This window comes from Panthera onca, chromosome B3 (assembly GCF_046562875.1).
Source record: "Panthera onca isolate mPanOnc1 chromosome B3, mPanOnc1 haplotype 2, whole genome shotgun sequence".
Lineage (NCBI taxonomy): Eukaryota > Metazoa > Chordata > Mammalia > Carnivora > Felidae > Panthera > Panthera onca.
In genome coordinates, this window is record NC_138344.1 from 72,438,695 (window position 1) to 72,458,608 (window position 19,914).

The window sequence follows — 19,914 nt, forward strand, 5'->3', positions numbered from 1 at the left end:
ATATAAAAAGCTCTCTTAAAATGCTCAAGAAAATAGCTACAGAAATATCCTAGGATGCTGGGTTAAAGAACTTCCAGGTCAGGTAGACATTAATGCATTTCAGTCCCCGTCCAGCAGGGGGTGCAGCTTCCTAACACAAACACCTTTCTTGAGAAATGTGGGCTTCCACTGATCATTGCTCTGTCTCTCCAATGCTTCTTCCTGCTACAAATGAAGCACATTAGCTAGGTGACACTCTAGAGATGAACTCTTCTCCAGGCTTCGTGACTGTGGTACTCTTGATGATTGGTAAGTAAAATGCCTCTTAAAATTTGGATTCTTTCTTCTGTTCTGTCAGCAAAACATGTAAGTATAAATTTATCCAGGAGATTTATGCCCAAGGTAACATAGGTCTCTTTTCTTTTTCCCCAGGACGAACCCATGGAGACTCAGTGACCCAGATGGAAGGCCCAGTGACCCTCTCCGAAGGGGAGCCCCTGACTATAAACTGTGCTTATTCAACAGCAGTGTCCCCCACTCTTTTCTGGTATGTCCAGTATCCTGGAGAAGGTCCACAGCTCCTCCTGAAAGCCTTGAGGGACAAGGAGAAGGGAAGTCACAAAGGTTTTGAAGCCACCTACGATGGAAAATCCAAATCCTTCCACTTGGAGAAGTCCTCAGTGCAAGCGTCAGATTCGGCTGTGTACTACTGTGCTGTGAGTGACACAGTGACGGGGACTGCAGGGGGAGCTGAGCGAAAACTCTGAGCAGAACAGGGGCCCAGATGCTGAATGTCTCTGATCTACTTTGGTTCCAGCACAGCGTATGGTGGTTTGCCCCTCAGTGTCTGCTTGATACAAAAGTCATACAAATGGCTAGAGCATGGGAACCAGAAGGAACATTCCCCAAACCCAGCTATTCATTAGTGCAATGAGAAATTCCAGTAGTTCCTAAGCCAGGACCTAAGTAATTTCAAGGTGAAACCACATAACACTGAAGTGGTGTCTTGCTCACCCTGCAGTGAAAGTCCAGCCCCACAAGTTGCTGAGGCCCCCCTGGTGGGTATTGCTGTGTCCAATGACACACTGAGAGAGCCAGGGTGTGCCTGAGAAGGTGGTGTCCGTCCCATGTCTTCCTGACAGAGGATGGGCAGGAGAGGTGATGGGAGAGCTGCAGGCCCAAACCAGGTTTGAATAGAGAAAGAAGGGGAGGGAAGAAAGGAGGGGAACATATGGAAGTGACAATGAAAAGAGAGACAAGGAACCTCAGTCCAGGTTTCTTTTCTAGACAGTAGACAGAGGCTGATATTCAAAATGAAGGGAGGGGGCAAAAATATAACTGAGGAAATGACTCCTGTCCAGACCGGTTAGGTAGATCATTTGGCTTTCATACAGTAATAAGTGAGATGATTTTCAGTGCCCAGGAATTACAGTGAGAGAAAATGCTTTTGGTCTGATTTTTCTTTTTCTTTTGAAGTTTATTGACTTATTTTGAGAGAGAGAGAGAGAGAGAGAGAGAGAGAGAGAGAGAGAGAGATGGAAGGGCAGAGACAAGACAGAGGGAAAGAGAAAATCCCAAGCAGCCTCCATGCTGTCAGCACAGAGCCCAATGAGGGGCTGGGAGTCACGAACTGTGAGATCATGACCTGAGATGAAATCAAGAGTCAAAGGCTTAACTGATGAAACCACCCAGGCATCCCCAGAGACTTGGTTTATAACAAAAAAGTTTCGGAAATAGTATGAATGCAAGTCTTTTTTAAGTTTTGAACTTTTTAAAAGTTTATTTATTGAGAGAGAGAGAGACAGAGAGAGAATGTGTGTGTGCAGTTTGGGGCAGACAGAGGGAATTCCAGTGAGAATCCCAAGCAGAGAATCCCAAGCAGGCTTCACTCTGCCAGCACAGAGTCCGACTCAGGGCTCCATCCCGCAAACTGTGATATCATGACCTGAGCCATGATCAGGAGCCAGACACTTAACCAAGTCAACCACCCAGATGCCCCTGCTGTCCCTTTCTAATAGGATGTATGAAAGGGTTAAGAAAAGTTAGGAAAGTAAGAAACCTCATTTGCTTCATAGTATTTGGAAACTGTTGATGTACAGTAAAAACATATTGACTGACACTGACTACATCATTTTTCGAAGCTTTTTTTAAAAGTTATTAAAAATCTATTAATTCAGAGGGAGCCAAGATGGTGGAACAGCATGAAAGTTTTTTGTGTGTCTCACATCCACGAAATACAGCCAGAACAACGTTAAACCATCCTGCACACCTAGAAAACTGATCTGAGGATTAACACAACAATCTGCACAACCTGAACCACAGAATTCAGCAGGTACCTGGCGCGTAGAGGTGAACTCGGCGAGAGAGAAGCTGGCGGTGGACAGGTTGCTGCCTTTGCAGGTGGAGAGAGGACAGAGACTAGGGAGAGGGGGAGAATACGGGGAAAGCACCCCTCCCCAAAAGTGGAAAATTGGAAAGAGCTGCAGGGACTAAACTAAAAAGGGAGAAAGGAGAAAGGAGAGGGTTTAAATGCCATTAAGACTGTAAACAAGGGGAGCGCAAAGGCTGCAACTCCGCATCTCCATACCTGGTGGTGCTCTGGTGGGAAGGGCGAATCCCCAGGAACAGAGTGGGGTCCGGGAGGTTCTCGCGGGCCACACGGGGAAAAGCGGTTCCACTGCTGGAAGGAAGAGACGGTTTGGTAGAGACGGTTGAAGCCACCTGGTCCCAGCAGACCCAGAGAACGGCCACATTCGCTGGTGCTGGAACAAGGTCGTTAAGGGTGAAGCCTGGTGCCAGATGTGTGTTGCGATTTTCCATGGTCCCTGAAAAGCTGCTGCTACACTATCTCGCGAACTTTTTCTGGGGCGGGCTGGCACCTGGCTGCAGTCTTGGGGCACCGGCAGCAGCAGGGTCCAGCAAGCGTTCCTGGGTGCATCCGACATTTGGACATTGCTCGGTGAGACCCTCCCACAGAGGGGTGGAACTGGTCAAAGCCACAGTCCTTCAGAAGTAAGGGGCCGGGTAAAATAACCGCATCTGAGACAAAACTCGGGAGAGAGGTACCGCCTGGGGCCTGGTCACGGAGAGTGGAAAAGCAGGAGTGGATGAAAGCTACAGACAGAGGATGGGTGCTCGATTGCTGATTGGAGAGAACGGAGTTCCCATACTAGAAAGTGGAGAGTAGGGTGACTCCATTTTCACTGTTCCTGCGCATGCGCGTACGCACCTACGAGCGCTGCAACAATCCATACCAGTAGGCTAGTGGCGCCATCTAGTGGAGAACGGAGCTGTTACACTGAGTACCGCCCAACTGGGCCAACCTCGCTCTTCAAGAACACAAGTCTTACCGCCTACTGAGTTTATGGACCATAAAGCTATATTGTCTGACTTCTAGGGGAAAAGGAAGCAATTTCAGTCTTATTTCAATCTGTAGGCAGGTCCATCTATTCAATTTTCTTTCTTTCTTTTTCTCTTTCACACTATTCTTTTTCTTGAATACAGAAAGAGAAAAAATTCATTTTTATTTTTGATTTTTATTAAAAATATTTTTCTTAAAATTTTATTATATTTTTTACTTTTGTGTAAATTTTTTCAAATTCTTACTTCCATCATTCTATTTTAGTCTACTTCAGTGTAATCACCTTTTCAAATTTTCAAACAAATTTCTTGTTTTCTTTTTTCTTTTTTCTCTTTTTCGTTTCTTTCCTTTTTTGTGAATGCAGAAAGTGAAAAACTTCATTTTTACTTTGAATTTATATTAAAAATATTTTTCTTTAAAAATTTTTTACTATATTCTTTGCTTTTATGTAAATTTTTCAAGTTCTATTTTACTTCCATCATGTTATTTTAGTCTACTACAGTGTATTCACTTTTTCAAATTTTCAAATGATTTCTTTTTTTCTCTCTTTTTCATTTCTTTTCTTTTTCTTGAATACAGAAAGAGAAAAATAATTCATTTTTATTTTTAATTTTTATTAGAAATATTTATCTTTAATTTTTTTCCTACTATATTCTTTACTTTTGTGTAAATTTTTTTAAAATCTATTTTACTTCCATCATCTCATTTTACTCTACTTCAGTGTATTCATTTTTTCAAATTCTCAAACAATTTCCTTTTTTTTCTTTCCTCGCTTTTTTTTTCTCTAATCTGTCAAACCACTTTCAACACCCAGACCAAAACACACCTAGGATCTAGCATCATTTATTCGATTTTTGTGTGTGTGTGATTTTAATTTCTTAATTTTAATATTTTTTTAATTTTATTTTTTAATCTTAATTTTTCTACCTCATTAATTCCTTTTCTCCCTTCAAAATGATGAAACGAAGGAATTCACCCCAAAAGAAAGAGCATGAAGAAACGACAGCCAGGGATTTAACCAACAGATACAGCAAGATGCCTGAAACAGAATTTAGAATCACAGTAATAAGAATACTAGCTGGAGTCGAAAATAGATTAGAATCCCTTTCTGCAGAGATAAAAGAAGTAAAAAATAGCCAGAATGAAATTAAAAATGTTATAACTGAACTGCAATCATGGATGGATGCAGCGGTGCAAGGATGGACGAGGCAGAACAGAAAATCAGCGATATAGAGGACAAACTTATAGAGAATAATGAAGCAGAGAAAGAGAGGGAGATGAAGGCAAAAGAGCACGATTTAAGAATTAGAGAAATCAGGGACTCTTTAAAAAGGAACAACATCAGAATCATAGGGTTCCCAGAGGAGGAAGAGAGAGAGAAATAGGGGTAGAAGGGTTATGTGAGCAAATTAGAGCAGAAAACTTTCCTAACCTGGGAAAAGACACAGACATCAAAATCCAGGAAGCACAGAGGACTGCCATTAGATTCAACAAAAACTGACCACCAACAAGGCATATCATAGTCGAATTCACAAAATACTTAGGCAAGGAGAGAATCATGAAAGCAGCAAGGGAAAAGAAGTCCCTAACCTACAAGGGAAGACAGATCATGTTTGCAGCAGACCTATCCACAGAAACCTGGCAGGCCAGAAAGGAGTGGCAGGGTATATTCAGTGTGGTGAATCAGAAAAATATGCAGCCAAGAATTCTTTATCCAGCAAGGCTGTTAATCAAAATAGAAGGAGAGATAAAAAGTTTCCCTGACAAACAAAAATTAAAGGAGTTTGTGACCACTAAACCAGCCCTGCAAGAAATATTAAAAGGGGCTCTCTGAGGGGACAAAAGATGAAAAGTTATGTATATAAATAAATAAATACCAAAAGCAACGAAAGATTAGAAAGGAGCAGAGAACACCACCAGAAACTCCAACTCTACAAGCATCATAATGGCAATAAATTCATATCTTTCAGTACTCACTCTAAACGTCAATGAACTCAATGCTCCAATCAAAAGACCTAGGGTAATAGAATGGATAAGAAAACAAGACCCATCGATATGCTGTTTACAAGAGACCCACTGTAGACCTAAAGACACCTACAGATTGAAAATAAGGGGATGGAGAACCATCTATCATGCGAATTGTCAACAAAAGAAAGCCGGAGTAGCCATACTTATATCAGACAATCTAGACTTTAAAATAAAGACTATATCAAGAGATGCAGAAGGGCATTATATCATGATCAAGGGGTCTATTCACCAAGAAGACCTAACAATTGTAAACATTTATGCACCAAATGTAAAAGCACCCAAATATATAAATCGATTAATCACAAACATAAGAAACTAATAGATAGTAGTACCATAATAGTAGGAGACTTCAACACCCGACTCACATCAATGGACAGATCTCTAATCAAAAAATCAACAAGGAAACAATGGCTTTGAATGACACATTGGACCAGATGGACTTAACAGATATATTCAGAACATTTCATCCTGAAGCAGCAGAATATACATTCTTCTCCAGTGCACATGGAACATTCTCCAGAATAGACCATATACTGGGACACAAATCAGCCCTAAGTAAGTACAAAAAGATCAAGATCATATGTACATATTTTCAGACCACAATGCTATGAAACTCAAAATCAACCACAAGAAAAAATTTGGAAAGGAAACAAATACTTGGAGACTGAAGAACATCCTACAAAAGAAGGAATGCGTGGGGTGCCTGGGTGGCTCAGTCAGCTAAGCGTCCGACTTCAGTTCAGGTCACGATCTCGCGGTCCATGAATTCGAGCCCTGCGTCGGGCTCTGGGCTGATGGCTCTGAGCCTGGAGCCTGCTTCCGATTCTGTGTCTCCCTATCTCTCTGCCCTTCCCCCATTCATGCTCTGTCTCTCTCTGTCTCAAAAATAAGTAAACGTTAAAAAAAATTTTTTTTAAATAAAAAAAAGTATGAATGCACTAACCAAGCAGTTAAAGAGGAAATTAAAAAGCAGATGGAAGTCAATGAAAATGATAACACCACACCTCAAAACCTCTGGGATGCAGCAAAGGCAGTCATAAGAGGAAAGTACACAGCAATCCAGGCCTTCCTAAAGAAGGAAGAGAGATCTCAGATACAAAACCTAACCTTACACCTTAAGGAGCTGGAAAAAGAACAGCAAATAAAATCCAAAACCAGCAGAAGATAGGAAATAATAAAGATTAGAGCAGAAATTAATGCTATTGAAACCAAAAAAAAAACCAAAAAAAAACCCCAGTAGAACAGATCAATGAAACCAGAAGCTGGTTCTTGGAAAGAATTAACAAAATTGATAAACCACTAGCCAGTTTGGTCAAGAAGAAAAAGGAAAGGACCCAAAAAAATAAAATCAAGATGAAAGAGGAGAGATCACAACCAACACAACAGAAATAAAAACATAATTATTTTTTTAATGTTTTCTTAATAAATACATAATAAATACATATTAAATTATTAAATTTAAATTAAATTACATATTAAAAATACTTAATAAATACATATTAAAGAACACATATGTTTTCTTTAATGAAAACATAAGAAAAAAATAATAACAGAATATTATGAGCAATTATATGCCAATAAAATGGGCAATCTGGAAAAAATGGACACATTCCTAGAAACATATACACTACCAAAACTGAAACAGGAAGAAATAGAAAATTTGAACAGACCCATAACCAGTAAGGAAATCAAATTAGTCATCAAAAGTCTGCCAAAAAGCAAGAGTCCAGGGCCAGATGGCTTTCCAGGGGAATTCTACCAAACATTTAAGGAGGAGTTAACACCTATTCTCTTGAAACTGTTCCAAAAAATAGAAATGGAAGGAAAACTTCCAAACTCTTTCTATGAAGCCAGCATTACCCTGATTCCCAAATCAGACAGAGACCCCACTAAAAGGGAGAACTATAGACCAATTTCCCTGATGAACATGGATGCAAAAATCCTCAACAAGATATTAGCCAACCGGATCCAACAATACATTAAAAAAATTATTCACCACGACCAAGCAGGATTTATACTTGGGATGCAGGCAGGGGTGGTTCAATATCCAGAAAACAATTAACGTGATTCATCACATCAATAAAAGAAAGGACAGGAACCATATGATCCTCTGAATAGATGCAGAGAAAGCATTTGACAAAATACAGCATCCTTTCTTGTTAAAAACCCTCAAGACAGTAGGGATAGAAGGATCATACCTCGAGATCATAAAAGCCATATATGAACGACCCAATGCTAATATCATCCTCAATGGGGAAAAACTGAGAGCTTTCCCCCCAAGGTCAGGAACAAGACAGGGATGTCCACTCTTGCCACTGTTATTCAACATAGTATTGGAAGTCTTAGCCTCTGCAATCAGACAACACAAAGAAATAAAAGGCATCCAAATTGGCCAGAAGGAGGTCAAACCGTCACTCTTTGCAGATGACATGACATGCTACATGGAAAACCCTAAAGTTTCCAGCAGAAAACTGCTAGAACTGATTCATGAATTCAGCAAAGTTGCAGGGTATAAAAGCAACGCAAAGAAATTGGTTGCTTTTCTATCCACCAACAAGCAACAGAAAGAGAAATGAAGGAATCGATCCCATTTACAGTTGCACAAAAAGCCATAAAATAGCTAGGAATAAATCTAACCAAAGAGGTGAAATATCTATACACTGAAAACTATAGAACGCTGATGAAAGAAATTGAAGAAGACACCAAAAAAATGGAAAAAGATTCCATGCTCCTGGATAAGAAGAACAAATATTGTTAAAATGTCGATACTACCCAAAGCAAACTGAATTGATATTCAGCGCAATCCCTATCAAAATAACACCAGAATTCTTCACAGAGCTAGAACAAACAATCCTAAAATTTGTATGGAACCAGAAAAGACTCCGAATAGCTAAAGCAATCTTGAAAAAGAAAACCAAAGCAGGAGGCATCACAATCCCAGACCTCAAGCTATACTACAAAGTTGTAATCATCAAGACAGTATGATTCTGGCACAAGAACAGACACTCAGATCAATAGAACAGAATAGAGAATCCAGAAATGGACCCACAAACATATGGGCAACTAATCTTTGACAAAGCAGGAAAGGATATCCAATGGAATAAATACAGTCTCTTTAGCATGTGGTGCTGGGAAAACTGGACAGTGACATGCAGAAGAATGAACCTGGACCACTTTCTTACACCATACCCATAAACTCAAAGTGGATGAAAGACCTCAATGTAAGACAGGAAGCCATCAAAATCCTCAAGGAGAAAGCAGGCAAAAACCTCTTTGATCTTGCCCGCAGCAACTTCTTACTCAACATGTCTCCGGAGGCAAGGGAAACAAAAGCAAAAATGAACTACTGGGACCTCATCAAAATAAAAAGCTTCTGCACAGTGAAGGAAACAATCAGCAAAACTAAAAGGCAACCGACAGAATGGGAGAAGATATTTGCAAACGACATATCAGATAAAGGGTTAGTATCCAAAATCTATAAAGAACTGATCAAACTCAACACCCAAAAACCAAATAATCCCGTGAAGAAATGGGCAAAAGACACGAATAGAGACTTCTCGAAAGAAGACATCCATATGGCCAACTGACACATGAAAAAATGCTCCACATCACTCATCATCAGGGAAATACAAATCAAAACCACAAGGAGATACCACCTTACACCTGTCAGAATGGCTAACATCAACAACTCAGGCAACAACAGATGTTGGCGAAGATGCGGAGAAAGAGGATCTCTTTTGTACTGCTGGTGGGAATGCAAGCTAGTGCAGCCACTCTGGAAAACAGTATGGAGGTTCCTCAAAAAACTAAAAATAGATCTACCCTACGACCCAGCAATTACACTACTAGGCATTTATCCACGGGATACAGGTGTGCTGTTTCGAAAGGACACATGCACCCCCATGTTTATAGCAGCACTATCAACAATAGCCAAAGTGTGGAAAGAGCCCAAATGTCCATCGATGGATGAATGGTTAAAGAAAATGTGGTATATATATACAACGGAGTATTACTCGGTAATCAAAAAGAATGAAATCTTGCCATTTGCAACTACGTGGATGGACCTGGAGAGTATTATGCTAAGTGAAATTAGTCAGAGAAAGCCAAAGGTCATATGACTTCACTCATATGAGGACTTTAAGAGACAAAACAGATGAACATAAGGGAAGGGAAACAAAAATAACATGAAAACAGGGAGGGGGACAAAACAGAAGAGACTCATAAATATGGAGAACAAACTGAGGGTTGCTGGAGGTGTTGAGGGAGGGGGGATGAGCTAAATGGGTAAGGGGCACTAAGGAATCTACTCCTGAAATCATTGTTGCACTATCTTCTAACTAATTTGGATGTAAATTAAAAGAAAAAAATAAAACAAGTTAATAAAAACAAAATCTATTAATTCAGAATCTGGCTAAGAGTGTCCAAAAGATTTATCCTGGATATGGACACTTCTTGAATGACAGAAGCATGATCATTTGATTCCTTCATTGAGAAATGTATTAGAGTTGAATAATAGGAGGAGAAATTGTTGTTGTTGTTGTTGTTTTTAACTCAGACACAGGTTTATCTGACACCGAAATCCATTCTCTTGACCACTTTTCACTATGGACTTCTTGGAGACATATTTTTTTTCTTTTTAAAGCTAATCCAAGTTAGTTAACAAATAGTGTAATAATAATTTCATGACTAGAATTTAGTGATTCATCACTTACATAAAACACCCAGTGTTCATCCCAACACGTGCCCTCCTTACTGCCCCTTACCCCTTTAGCCCCCCACCCAAAACCCCACCAGCAGCCCTCAGTTGGTTCTCTGTATTTAAATCTTTTATGGTTTATATCCCTCTCTGTTTTTATATTATTTTTGCTTCCCTTCCCCTATGTTCATCTGTTTTGTATTTTAAATTCCACATAATAGTGATACCGTATGATATCTGTCTTTCTCTGACAGACTTATTTTGCTTAGCATAATACACTCTAGTTCCATCCACATTGTTGCAAACCACATGATTTCCTTCTTTTTTATCGCTGAGTATATATATATATATCATATATATATATATATATATATATGATATATATATATATATATACCACATCTTCTTTATCCATTCATCTGTCGATGGACATTTGGGCTCTTTCCATACTTTGGCAATTGTCAATATTGCTGTTATAAATATTGGGGTGCATGTGCCCCTTTGAGTCAGTCTTCCTGTATCCAATACTACTACTAAGTATTGGATAAATACCTAGTAGTGCAATTGCTGGGTCATAGGGTAGTTCTATTTTTAATTTTTTGAGGAACCTCCATACTGTTTTCCAGAGTGGCCGCACCAGTTTGCATTCTATTCTGTGCTTCTTGAACAGAGCCGAGCTGTCAAAACTACAGTGAAGAGAAGAGACCTCAATGACAGGATCTATTGTCTGAGGGCTTTAGTCTAAACTCTTCAGGAAAGAGTCATCAGATCTTTCTGCTTTTGTCCCCACCAAAGGGCCATGAACAGATACTGATAGAGAAGAGATATACTGACATAACAATAGGTAGACTGAAAGAGCCATAGTGGTTAGTCTAAACACTTTGTCTTCTTATCATAATATGATGTATTTCTATGTTAGGTGATAGAACATAGTGTGAACATACATGATTCTTAATCTTATGTTGTTTTCATAATCCATCACAGGTAGTATTTTTAAGTGAGTGCCATCCACCCACTTTCATCACAGACATGATGAATGAACATATCACAGTTAAACCATCAAGCCTCATTTCAGTGTTAAATTTTACAAGTTCTTTTTCAGACGGAATTGTTTCCAAGTTAAGAGTCGCTTAATGCGAAAGGATGTTTGGGCAGTGAGACTCTCAGCTGGTACAGAGAGAAGTGTGACGTGACCCACACAACATGCTACTCCAGGAAACCCCTGTTTCCTGTTCTGGGGCGGCAGCAGCAGATACCCAGCCATCCTTCCCTCACCTGGTAGGCTCCCCTCACAGTGCCCAGCCCTGACATTGAAGTAGACAGTTCCCATCTAGTGGAAGATCTCAAACATGTTGCTGTCCAGTCTTCTGAAGGTAGCTGGGTAGTGACTGACCCTTTGGAAATGTGCCTCCTCTATGATCTTAAAATACTGAGATAGGCAGTGTCTTGTGGGTACTGTGGGAAGGAGGGAAGGTAATGTGTAAAATAGAATTTCTTTGTGCCACATCACCTACTCTGATTCCATGTTTTTTCCTTCGGGATTCAGTATTTCCCAGAAGGCAACTCAAGTCCAACCAGCAATGTTACTGCAGAAGGTGGCTGTCATCCTGGAATGCACATATGACCCCGGTGATCTAAGTTATAGTCTATTGTGGTACAAGCAGTCCAGCGGCGGGCAGATGACTTTCCTTGTTTGTCAGGATTCTTAGAGTCAACAAAATGCCACAGAAGTTTGCTTGTCATTGAATTTTCAAAGACAGGAAATCCCATATCTTGTCATCTCAGCTTCATAGCTGGAGGACTCCCCAGTGTATTTCTCTGCACTGACGGTGTCTACAGTAAGAGGAGTGTTGGAGAGAGGTACCCAAACCCCAGGGCTCTTATTGATACATCCACCTGCTGTAGGGTCCAAAGCAAATTGCTGACCCACACAGGAAGTGGCTAAGGTTGTGGCAGCTCAGGTGTAGGGTTAGAGGGAAAACCTGACTCTAAGAAAATAACTCTCTAGGTAAGAATTATTGTGCATCAAAAACATCCTTACCCCTGAAAATTTGTGTTGAAAGTGTTTATTGATCACTAAAATAGTCACGATAAACAATTTGCCATTTTGTAATTATATTCAGCTAGAAGAACTGGCTAAAGAAATTTGTAAACATGCGACTCAAATATCAGCTGAAATGTGTATGAGGTGTTGGATTTTCATATCAATTTTGTTCGGTAAATACGTACTGAGTATATATTGTGTTTCAGGCATTGTTTAGAATAAGGAAGGCTGTGAAGTGTCTCTGTGGTTTTCCTTTTTTGCTTTATATTATGATGTTTTGTACTATTGAATTAATTCGTTTAATTAGGTTTGTTTACTGTGAGTCAACTGTACTTACGTGCATTTCCAAGGTGCCTACTCTGTGACATGTGTCTGTACTGTTGTTCATCCCATCTTATTAACACTGCTAGCATCAATGTCCTCAATTTGCATTCTGGAGGTTTACCTGCTTCCCAACAGTCTTATCCACAAGGTCAGTAGTTAGTGGCTTTTGGGGGACCCTGTGAAGTGGCAGACTGTGAATTATCCTCCTTGTTGGGTTCCTGCCTTTCACTTCAACACTCCTTCACAAGCATTTTTTTTGCCAACACGTGGCTCAGTTTGCACACTTCTGAGCCTTGCTTGTTTGATCAGTGTTTCACAATCCAAAGTCCTCATTCTCTCCATTTTCCTCCTTCCACCTCTAAACCTATTTCCCCAGTGCCTTCAGATTCGAGTGGTAATGGATGACGGATGTGTAGGGTAGAAATCTTAACAAGAACCTCTTACATTTTTTTTTTCATTAAAGAATTTTACCATTGTAACATAGATTTTTACCGTTTTAACCATTTGTAAGCGTACAATTCTATGGTAGTAAATACATTTTCATTATTGTTCAACCAGCACCACCATTCATTTCCACAATTCCAGAATTTTCATTGTGACGAACTGAATGTTTGTATTCATTAAACAATAGCTCTCCATTACCCTATCCTTCCAGTCCTTGGGAACTACCATTCTGCTTTCTCTTTCCATGGGTTTGGCTACCCATGAGATACCTCATAGAAGTGGAATTATGCAGTATTGGTCATTTTGTGATATTTCGTTAGACATAATGTCCTCAGGGTTCATCCATCTTGCAGCCTGTGTCAGATTTTTTTTTTCCTTTTTAAGGTTGAGTAATGTACCGGTGTCTGTACTTGCCACATATTGTTTATCCATATGCATCTGTGGATGGTCTTTGGGATCGCTTGCGCCTTTTGGTGGAAACGTGAATTTATAAGCAGCTCAGTATTTTGGGTTTATAGCCAAATTCTTTGAATCTTTGAATATATACCAGAAGTGGGATTGCTGGATCATAAGGCGATTTTATTTGAACATTTTTCAGAAACATGTGTACTGGTTAATTGGAACAACTACACTCTAGACTGTGTTATCATAAGCAAGTTTCAAGGAACAGAGAAAGGGAGTGATCACTAGTCATGAAGGATGCTCTCGTATATTGGTGGGTCACAAAACCTTTGCTACCGTGCACTGCTTCAATCACATGTCTAATAATTGCTCTGAATGGAATGGTGAGGCCCCTACACAGATCTATTATAGCAGATTGGGTATCTATTATAACAGGGTTTCTTTCCTTTTTTGGTAAAAGAGCCAAATATGCAATCATTTAATTCTTCTTTATCAGTTCCACTTGCATCAATAAAGAACCTGTTAAAGAACGTCTTAAAATATTTGAAAGGCGTAGGGAGAAGTCATTTTGCCACCCTCTCGTGTTTCTCTCAAATTTTCTGTGACAGCGATCTATAGTGGCAAAAACAGGGAACAGGTTTTTGCTGTCATCGAGCACTGTGTTCAAAACTGTTAGCTCAGCCATGAACTTTGGTACTTTTGAGCCTCATTTCATTGTTTGTAAAACAGGAGAGTGATATCTTCTTTAATATTTTGTTGTGACAATTTATCAATAATGTATCCAAGATGATTGACAAGTAGCAGATGACCAATTTATGAGGGTAATCTCAATAGGTACAGATAAAGCATTTTTATAAAATCCGTATCAATTCCTGATTGAACCCCACAGCAAATTAGAAAGTAAAGGGAATTTTCTCAACCTAAAAAAGGGGCTCTACAAAAAACCTACATCAAATGTCAGACTTGATGGTGAAAACCTAAATGCTTTCTCTTTAGTTTCAGAAGTAAGGGAAGAAGTTTGGCTCTCACCACTTGTATTTAATATTGAACTAGAAGTTCTAGCCAATTTAATAAGGAACATGGAAGAAGCAAAAGACATACAGTTTGGAAAGGAAGAAGTGAATTTATCTTTATTAGAATAATCATCTGAGCACAAAATGCAAGGGAATCTACAAAGAAGCTACTAGAAAAAATTGGTTTAACAAAGCCAAATATACACCTACCATATAATCCAGCTATTCTACTCCCTGTTATTGACCCAAGAGAAACGAAAGCATATGTCAATAAGAAATCATATACACAGGGCACCTGGGTGGCTCAGCCGGTTGAGTGTCTGACTCTTGATTTCCGCTCAGGTCATTATCAGTTGTGATATGGAGCCCTGTGCTGGGCTCAGCATGCTGAGTGTGGAGCCTGCTTGGGATTCTCTCTCTCTACCTCTTTATGCTCCACACCACTGTGTTTTCATTCTCTCACTCTCTCTAAAAATAAATTAAAAGATAACATTAAAAAATCATATACACAAAGGTTCATAGCAGCTTTATTTGTAACAGCTTCCCTGGAGCTAATCTGAAGGCCAGCAGGTGAATAGACAAACTGTTTCATAGGCCTATGATGGGATACTACACAGCAACAAAAAGCAAAAACCTCCTTATGTGGAAGAATATTAAAATAATTGTGCTGAGAAGAAGCCAGACAAAGGAGTACATGTGATTCCACTCATACAGTATTATGAAATATGCCAACTGATTCATGACAGAAGTGTTGCCTGGAATGCAGGAGGGAGAGGGTTGAAAGAAGGATTACAGAGACATGAGGCAAATTTTGAGGTGATGCATATGTTCATTACCTCCATTGTGGTCATGGCTTCACAAATACACACGTATGTCAAATCCTATAGAATTGTTTTCTTTAAATTTGTACAGTTTATTTTTATGAAAATTATACATTAATAAAGCCATAAAGATGCAAATTTACTATGTATCTTCCCTCCATGTTGTGCAAGTCTTCTTGTGTGACCCCAGATGCAAAATATTTCCCCTGTAGGTTTTCACTGGCCTAAAATTATGCTTTGTAAAAACTTATGGATGATGACTTGCTGAATCCATGTGGTATACTGCTTATTTTGAAGCCAGCATCATCCCAACCTATCTGGCAATCTCCCTGTGTATCTGAATAGAGGTTTAATGCTGTTTGTCCCAAATTCCTTCTAGCAGAGTTTTGAGGAAGGTTCGGACAGTGTGATTCGGAAGGTGGAGGACAAGCAAAAGGACGTGTGAACACAAAAAGTATCCAGGACCGAATTTCTTACTTCCCTCTGCATCTGGGAAACCAGTACCATGTTGTCTCTGGACTCATGAAGCTCCTTGATGTGAATCCGTGGAGAGTGGCCTCCAGGGAACAGCCTGAGCTAAGCTTCCGTCTATGTGTCTAGAGATAAATGTTTCCAGGGCTTTAGAGAAGATGTGTCCCTCTCCAGAACTTTATCCTGATAATCCTCATTCCTTACCTTTGGGAGAAAAATAGTTGACTAATGGTTATCAAGAAAATGTGATAAATGCTAATGTATAGCATCTTTGAGGCTAAAACTTGTTAATAGTATAGGATTAGTAATTGTTGCCTAATTCACATAATAGTTACCTTATACATATAAGACTCAACAAAGCAGTGAGAGAATGAGATAAGAATCTCAGATCATTTAATAGGAATTCAACAACTTCATTTATGATGTTTCTTCTGTCTAGAATTCACACTTTTTAACTTTTTAATGTTTTTGAAAATGAAGAATACTTGACTAAAATATTCGACTATAAAATAGTGTGACTTTTCTTCTGAAAAACTTTTATTAAGAAGACAGTATTCCTTAAAACTGGTATTATTTTAGGACCAAGAAACACTGTATTTCAATTAAAGGCCATTTGTTCATTATTTCTGTTTAAGAAATACTTAGTGAGTGCTTAGAAAAGGACAGTAAGTGTTCTAAATATTGGGGTACAGTGCCGAAAAACACAGAATCACTCAGTAATGACTTGACTTCTTATTACTTTCTCTGTATTCAAACCCAACTGTTTTCTGGCAGTCAGTGGATTATAGGCTGGCCCACAGTGGATACGTGAAAACATAAAGTACTGTATTTAATGCTTTAGAGACTGTTATCCTCTCAGCTACAGAAACACGCTGGGATGTTCTGTTAACGAACTTCCACATCAGGTAGTGTCCTAAGAAGAAAGTAGACCTGAGAGGTCAGGATTGCTGCTGTTCAGATTTCCATGTGCCACCTGAAGACTGCCATGTGCCTCATAAAGTCAGGGACAAAGACATCTTGCTGACTCTGGGAGGACTCTGGCCACCATGCATCCCGTTTCAGTCCCCGTCCAGCAGGGGGTGCAGCTTCCTAACACAAACACCTTTCCTGAGAAATGTGGGCTTCCACTGATCATTGCTCTGTCTCTCCAATGCTTCTTCCTGCTACGAATGAAGCACATTAGCTAGGTGACACTCTAGAGATGAACTCTTCTCCAGGCTTTGTGACTGTGGTACTCTTGATGCTTGGTAAGTAAAATGCCTCTTAAAATTTGGATTCTTTCTTCTGTTCTGTCAGCAAAACATGTAAGTATAAATTTATCCAGGAGATTTATGCCCAAGGTAACATAGGTCTCTTTTCTTTTTTCCCAGGACAAACCCATGGAGACTCAGTGACCCAGATGGAAGGCCCAGTGACCCTCTCCGAAGGGGAGCCCCTGACTATAAACTGTACTTATTCAACAGCAGTGTCCCCCACTCTTTTCTGGTATGTCCAGTATCCTGGAGAAGGTCCACAGCTCCTCCTGAAAGCCTTGAGGGACAAGGAGAAGGGAAGTCACAAAGGTTTTGAAGCCACCCTACAAAGCAAATCCAAAACCTTCCACTTGGAGAAATCCTCAGTGCAAGTGTCAGATTCGGCTGTGTACTACTGTGCCCTGAGTGACACAGTGACAGGGACTGCAGGGGGAGCTGAGCACAAACTCTGAGCAGAACAGCGCCTGGGATGCTGAGCGTCTCTGACTGATCCACTCTGGTTCCAGCACAGTGTATGATGGTTTGCCCCTCAGTGTCTGCTTGATAACAAAAGTCATACAAATGGCTAGAGCATGGGAACCAGAAGGAACATTCCCCAAACCCAGCTGTTCATTAGTGCAATGAGAAATTCCAGTAGTTCCTAAGCCAGGACCTAAGTAATTTCAAGGTGAAACCACATAACATTGAAGTGGTGTCTTGCTCACCCTGCAGTGAAAGTCCAGCCCCACAAGCTGCTGAGGCCCCCCTGGTGGGTATTGCTGTGTCCAATGACACACTGAGAGAACCAGGGTGTGCCCGAGAAGGTGGTGTCCATCCCATGTCTTCCTGAAAGAGGATGGGCAGGAGAGGTGATGGGAGAGCTGCAGCCCAAAACCAGGTTTGAATAAAGAAGGGGAGGGAAGAAAGGAGGGGAACATATGGAAGTGAGCAATGAAAAGAGAGACTACTCTTGATCTTGGGATTGTAAGTTTGAATCCCATGTTGTACTTAGAGATTACCTAAAAATAAAATTAAAAAACAATTTGCATGCAAGTTTTGTGCTGATAGAAGTTTTCCAGTCATTTGGATAAACACTAATGCCTGTAATTGCTAGATCATACGGTAGGAGTTTGTACAGTTATATAAATAACTTCTACACTTGTGTTCCAACGTGGCTGAATTCCCATCAGCCATGGAACAGATTTCCTGTTGCCCCTTGTGGGTGTTACAATAAAAAATAAACAGACCAGCCTTGAGAATTCCCAGGGCAGACAAAACCAGTTTAGTTATACAAATAAAGCTTAATTTAGTTTATTTTGCAAGACTAACTAGACCTGCATCATTTTTGGCTGTGCCTCTGGAAATCATAAGCAAAACTTCAACAATAAACCTTTACCAATTACTACTTTGGTGAAATTCATTGGATTTACCTGGGTGATTTCTACGTTTTTGATACCTGCATTGGTATTGTTAGTGTTTTGGATTTTGGCCATTCTAAAGGATGAAGCCTGTGGTGTCAAATTTAAAAAAAAAATTATTTGTATTGTGTAAAGAACACTTAACATAAGATATAGCTTCTTAAAATTTTAAGTGTACAAAACATGATTGTTGTTTATGGATACAATGTTGTACACCAAATCTCTATTCTTTCATCTTGCTCATTGATTAGCAACTTCCCATTACCCCTTCCCCAGAGCCCATGGCAACGTCTTCTTTGTTCACTCTTTAATTCTATGAACTTGACTATACCACATTTAAATGGAATCATACATTATTTGTCTTACTGTGACTGGCTTATCTCAGTCAGCTTAATGTCCTCAAGATTCATTCATGATGGGGCACCTGAATGGCTCAGTTCGTTCAGCATTCCCCTCTTGATTTCATCTCAGACCATGATCTCAGGGTCATGGGGTTGTGAGATCAGGCCGAGTCAGGCTCCATGCTGGGTGTGGGTCCTGCTTAATATTCTCTTTCCCTCTCCCCTGCTAGTGTGATCTTACTCATTGTCTCTCTCAAAAAAAATTCATCCATGTTGTTGCATATTGCAGAATCCCCTCCCCCTTTTTAAGGCTGAACAGTACTCCATTTTATGTATATGCCACATTTTCTTTACCCATTTATCTGTTGTTGTGCATTCAAGTTGTTTCCATGTCTTGCTTATTGTGAACAGTGCTGCCGTGAACATAGGAGTGCCTAATTTCTCTTTGAGATCCTTTCAATTTCTTTGTGATAAATACTCAGAAGTGGGATTACTGGATCATATGGTAGTGCTATTTTTAACTTTTTAAAGAACCTGTATCCTATTTTCCATGCTTATACCATTTTGCATTCCCACCAACAGTGTGCAAATGCTCCAATCTCTTATCATCCTCAACAACACCTGTATTTTGTGTTTTGGATAATAGCCATCAATTTTTTAAATGTATAAAGCCTGAATGATATCAAGGAATTTATTATAAATGTAGTGGCAAATACATTGGCATAGTTATCATCAAAAAGGAACTAGAGAATTACACATGTTTCAAGTATGTGCTTTTTTTCTGCCACTTTTAAGTAGTGGCCAGTACCAATATTTTAAATACTGAAATACTTAATAGTATGGTCCTGTTCACCTAATTGCATGACTGTGTCAGATGATATTTCACTGGGGTTTTGATTTACGTTTTCCTGCTGACTAGTGACATTGAGTATTTTTTCACATACTTGTTGTCCATTTGAATGTCTTCTTTAAAGAAATGTCTATTCTAGTCCTTAGTCCATTCTGTTTTGGCTTATTAGTTTTTCTAAAAAATGTTTATTGTAGGAGTTTCCTATATTGTTTAGATATTAACTCCTTTTCATATATGTGGTTTGCAAATATTTTCTCCCATTCCTTAGGATGACTTTTGATGTTGTTGATTGTTGCCCTTGCTGTGCTGAGTTTTTCAGTTTGATGTAGTCCCCCTTGTTATTATTATTTTTTTAATGTGTATTTATTTTTGAGAGAGAGAGACAGAGTATAAGTGGGAGAGGGGCAGAGTGAGAGGGAGAAAAAGAATCAGAAGCAGCTTCCAGGCTGTGAGCTGTCAGCACAGAGCCCGACACCAGGCTCGAACTCAC

General features: G+C 39.6%; 2 pseudogenes; both read left to right on the top strand.

Moving 5' to 3' along the window:
- The first annotated feature begins 242 nt into the window (after positions 1 to 242).
- Positions 243 to 15,557, top strand: LOC132668431 (T cell receptor alpha variable 9-2 pseudogene; annotated as a pseudogene).
- Positions 15,558 to 16,784: 1,227 nt separating this feature from the next.
- LOC132668430 (T cell receptor alpha variable 9-2 pseudogene) lies at positions 16,785 to 17,288 on the top strand (annotated as a pseudogene).
- Positions 17,289 to 19,914: the final 2,626 nt, after the last annotated feature.